Source organism: Arachis ipaensis, chromosome B07, assembly GCF_000816755.2.
Source record: "Arachis ipaensis cultivar K30076 chromosome B07, Araip1.1, whole genome shotgun sequence".
Lineage (NCBI taxonomy): Eukaryota > Viridiplantae > Streptophyta > Magnoliopsida > Fabales > Fabaceae > Arachis > Arachis ipaensis.
In genome coordinates, this window is record NC_029791.2 from 21,688,909 (window position 1) to 21,694,488 (window position 5,580).

At 35.3% G+C, this 5,580-nt stretch overlaps 1 long non-coding RNA gene and 1 pseudogene across 1 annotated transcript; both read right to left on the bottom strand.

The window, feature by feature from the left end:
• Window positions 299–908, bottom strand: LOC110264909. Its single transcript, XR_002351242.1, has 3 exons — window positions 788–908; window positions 515–700; window positions 299–369 (listed from the first exon to the last, which is right to left on the bottom strand). It is a non-coding gene; the product is annotated as an uncharacterized LOC110264909 (long non-coding RNA).
• LOC107606894 lies at window positions 1,074–2,358 on the bottom strand (annotated as a pseudogene).

Genomic DNA, 5,580 nt, shown 5'->3' on the forward strand with positions numbered 1-5,580 from the left:
ACTAAAAATGTTACAAAAAATATTCTATAATAATATTTTGAAAAATGTTACAATAGATATTTCTTGGTAACACTTAGAGAAATGTTACAATAGATAGTTTTTGTAATACTTAAAAAAATGTTACGATAGATATTTTTTGTAACACTTAAAAAATATTACAATAGATATTTTTTGTAATACTTAAAAAAATGTTACCGTAGATATTTTTTGTAACATTTAAAATTGTTAAAAAAAATCTTTAGTAATATTTTTAAATAGTATTATCTCATCACTTTGTTTGATTTCCTCCATTAGTTTCTTCAGCCTCTCTTCAAATTCTCCACGATATTTAGTTCCAGCTACAAGCAGTCCCATATCAAGGGTTATAACCTAAATCATGCAGAACAGAGGGCTGCTAAATAGGGTAGAAATGAAAAGGCATATATGGGTAACTAGCACAAGTGAGAGTATAACATATGATCAATTATAAAACGGATTACCATTTACATTCTACAGAGAGAATAATCCTGCTTACCTTCTTTCCCTCTATGGTTTCAGGAACATCCCCATTTGCAATACATTGGGCAAGACCTTCAGCAATAGTTGTCTTCCCAACACCAGGTTCTCCAATAAGGCAAGGGTTGTTTCTGGTACGACGACCTAAAATTTGAGTGACACGTTCAATTTGTTGCTACTTTCCGACAACAGGATCCAATTTTCCCTGAGGTTGGAAGGAAGAAGATAAATAAATACAGAATGATACCTAATCTACAATCCTCATTGAAGAAGACTAGGAAAAGCCAATTACCTCCTCTGCTAACTTAGTCAAATTTGTGCCATACTCCTCCAAAGTTGGCATCTTATTGCTGCTAGTACCTGAGCCTCCAGTAGCACCAACACTGTCAGCACTCTCACCAACCATGCGGATAACATGCATCCAACCCATAGAGATTATAAGATTAAGAAAAAGAAGTTAAGATAAAAATATGCATATATATCAGAAATATACAGAAAGGAAGTAAACAAAGTCATAATACTAGCCTGAGTAAGAATATTAGCTGGATCAGCACCCAGGTTTTCAAGAACACGTGCTGCTACACCTTCACCCTCACGAAGGAGACCAAGAAGCAAGTGTTCAGATCCAATATAATTGTGACCTGCAAGTTAGTCAATGTTAATCAGGGTAATTCATCCAATCCTCTGCTCCTTTACTTTGTTCATCCAATTCAAAACTCATCAAACCTTAACTGACTCTTCAAATAAAAAATAAATAACAATTACAAAAATTTGGGAAAAAATAATATGATCTTGACCCAATTTAACCATATGATCTTGGCGACAGGGACACCTCTCGGCATCTGCACGGCCAAGAAGAGCAATTAGTCAGCTAGAGTACATTATGCAAAGATTCTGCTTTCCAGATTCATTTCTTGCATTTGATTACTTGCTCAAAACAAAGTATGTGAATTATGTGACAAGTGGATTTGTTTCTAACTGGCAGAATGTGACGAAGGGGTGAAATGGAAACACAAAAACATTGTATTAACAAGGCGATTTCAGCAGGTAATAAGTGGCAAATGAAAGCCGCCTTCAATTACATAGTTACACTGGTTTTCAGCAACCAGTTCTGCTTCTAGTAGTTGTTTAACTCGCTAAGAACTGCACCCTTTAAAAATCTTCATGCTCTTCAAAAATTGCTTCTAAAAAGGATTACAAGGTTATTTTCTAAAACAAACATGCATCTTCATTCACTAGCATTAACAAATATTCATCAAAAGCTTTAAAAACAAAGCAATATGACATAACATATTATTATTGTATCTTCAAGAGGCAATACTAGAAAGCATAAAAAAGAAATAACGAAGAGCATAGAAATGTTGGTAAGATATAATTTAACAAAGATATACCTGGACAATTGACAAGAGTGAATCTATTCCATCTAGGATTGAAGCACGCACAGGAACACCTATGACAGGCAGGGGAGTAAGAGCAGCAACCATACCTGAGATACAAAAAGCTTAATTAATGCCAAAAGACAATTTATCTATATAAGAAATTTATATAAATTTCAATTGAAATAGCTTACCGGGCAAGTGAGCTGCGCCACCAGCGCCAGCAATAATAACTTGTATGCCTCGTTATGAGCAGAGGAGGCATAAGAAAACATCAGTTCCGGAGTTCGATGAGCTGACACTATTCTTACCTGAAATTTGATGCAGACATAGGTAAAGAAAAATATCTTCATACAGCACCCAAGTAAAAAAAAAGGAAATTAATTAATTTGACCTCATGAGGAACATCAAACATCTCCAAGAACTCAGCAGCACTCTTCATAACAGGAAGATTTGAATCAGAACCCATGATGATCCCCACACGTGGAGTTACTACATTCAACAAACAAAATAAAGAATAACCAAGTGCAAAATGAAAAAAAAAATTTCATTTCAAAGATTATTACAAAATAAATGACAATTAGAGGAAGAAAATTAGTGAATTTATGTTAGTTCCATGATCTTATCATACTACTCACCAGTCATTCACCAACTAATAACAATTACAAAACTGTTCATAAAAAAAATATTTTGTTAACATGAAAATGGAGTTGAGTTGATATTTTCAATACTTTGTCAAAAGAGATTATTGCATTAGACTTTTGGTGACTTCAAGAAAATTTTTATTTTGTATATTCTCAAATCATACTCTCTTAAATTGTACTATGTCCAAATTTCTCTAAGATATAAGATATATAGTAACATAAAATTCTATGAGGCATTTCTTCAAACACCTTAAATGCACTTCCAAAAGAATAAAGAACTTTTTACCTTGTAGAGCTTAAGCTTGTTCTGCTCCTTTATTATGCTACACTTGCAAGAAATAGTTGCTTCTGGTCGGTTGGTATCGGACAACTAGATAATATAAGCAAGAAATTGGCAAAACAGAATGAATAATAATTAAAAAGACAGTGTAACTAAACTCATTTATACCTAAATTCAAAACCTAAATTCAAATAAACAACTTAATTAAAACCTAAATTCAAAACCTAACTACTAAATAACCAATTAAAAATATAAATTAACTAATAATTATACATCAAATTAATTACAGATTAATCATCAAGTAAAGATTAAAGAGGATTGAAGGAGCAAGAAGATAACTGAACAAGATAACTGGAACTCACCAAGTCTTAGGATGAGCAAACGATGGAACCTGCAAGGAGACGACTGCGGAGAAGACGATGGCGCAGGCGAGAAGAGGACGGCGCAACGTCAGTGTAGGCGACGAGAGGATGAACCAGAGGCGAGAAATTACATATGCATGATTCAGATCTGGATCGAAATCAGTAAGAGATGAGAAATTGAAGAACTGAGTTCATAGACAAAAAATAAAGAAGAGAGAAAATGCTTACCAAAATTGAGAGGAGAATCCGAATCTAGAGAATGATTCAGATTGCGATTGAGATCGAGGAAGAAGGTGAAGTGCAGGGGAAGGAGATGCCATGGAACTTGGAAGTAGTTTTCTCTGTTGTGAAGAACGTGAAAGAGATTAAAAAGTGATGTCTCAGTATAATTTTCACATGTTTACATATTTAGTAACATTTAGATCTTTTTTTTTCTTTCTTTCAAAAAAAATATATTTTGTAACATTTATTATACAAATGTTATTAAAAATATGATTTTATTAGTATAGCTAATATTTTAAAAAATGTTAGGTAAAAAGTGTTAGTAAATATCTAAATCCTAGTAGTGTTTCTACTACGCCCCCTCCAACTCCAATGATAGAGACCGCTGTGGGTGATTCCTCTAATGATGCATCCTAGCTAGATGCCCTTCCACCACCCCCTATCATACGGATAAGAATTTGACCTAATGGCATGTATGCGTGAGTACCATTTTAACGTCTTTTATTCACAACTTATCTTGAATTCGTGAAGTTTTATGTGTTTGCTAATCTTAAAATTTTTATTGATAGATTTGCATCAGACAACAATGCATGTACACAGAAAATTTTCAGTGTGATTAAGTCCATGTATGACAACCCATTGCCGAGCTACATGAAGATCCCTGCTGAGACCAGAGAGTAATGATTTTAGAAGTGGGCAGTAGGAACCCAATGTTGTTGAACTGTATTTTAGTTGTATTTTATTTTGACTAACTAATGTTGTTGAATTACTTTGTATAGGAGAAATTTATGTGGGATAGAGAACATGATATCTTGATCAGGAAGATCTACAACCATCGGATAGCTAGGCGACTCCACCAGATGATGCAGGAAGTTCATCAGGGGTGCGACCACCTCATGATTTGGCTCCGTCTAGATATTAAGAAGGAACTGGACGTCTATTTTAGTAATAATAAGTATACTGGTGGGTCGGCGACTTTCATGAAGACGAAGAGCGGGTAGGTATGTAGTGCTAATATTTGTTAATTATTACTTGAATTAATTGTATGTTACTTGGTTTATTTTATTAGTTGGTTTCAATATGTGTAGTCTAAGTCGTTGGAGCGTGAGGCAAAATTTGCGGAGACATTCAAGTATACCCATACGTTGAAGGCTAACAAGGATAGATTTGCTTATGAGCGGCCTGCGACTCATTATATGAGTTTCAATTAATTCTAATTAAGTTTGAAATGCATTCGGTTTAAAGCCAATCAGCTATCATCCTAATCACAATGTGTGTTACACAAGAGGACTACACGCAGAGATTGGAGGCCGCGACCCAGCAATCTCAGCCTAGTGGGGACGACCCCGGCTCCGATGCCTTAGTCGTTGATCCTGATAGGATTTGGCACGAGACCGCCTCTGAGCCCTACAAGAATTGCATCTTCAAGTTGGGGTCATTCTTTGTCAGCAGCCTCCGCACCTCCACATTAGCGACTTCATCTACCTCTGCCACCAGCCCTGCTAATTCTGAAGAAGTTGTCGATTTGAGGGAGGAGGTGCAGAAGCTCACATAGGAGCTTCACCAATAAGCTCAATAGTCTGATGAGTGGTACAACGAACTTCTTAGACGCATGGGAGACATTGTTTCTATCAGGTCGGAGTTGACGGAGAAGCTGGAGCGGCTAGATCGTTTGCGAGACTAGATGGCAGTATACAACGAGCAGATGCGCGCTGGAGGCAGCAGCACTGCTGGTGGGATACCGATATCAGCACCTATTCCGTCGCCTCAGTAGTGGGAAGACAATGATGACGATTACCGGGATCCGTAGAATTTAGGGATTTAATTTATTTTATGTCTTTTTCATTGTATTTTACTTCTTTGACTTTTTATTATATTAAGATTCTTGATATTTAATAAAATCCTTAGTTGGTTTCTGGTATTTAGAATTTGTACACTAATTTTGTAAAAAGGAATTCTAATTTGAGTACTAATTATGCGCTAATCGTAAAAAAAAAATGCATATCGTCGGATTTATCGGCGGAATAATCCAATGGTAAATGAGCGCCACAAAACATAATATGGCGCAAAAATACTATTGAAATTAACCAACCGTTTATTTTTATCGTATTAATTACAAAATCTGACACAAAATCCAGCGATAATTAGCGTCGTAAAAAATAATCCATTAATAAATATTTTTCGGTGTTATTTATACCGTC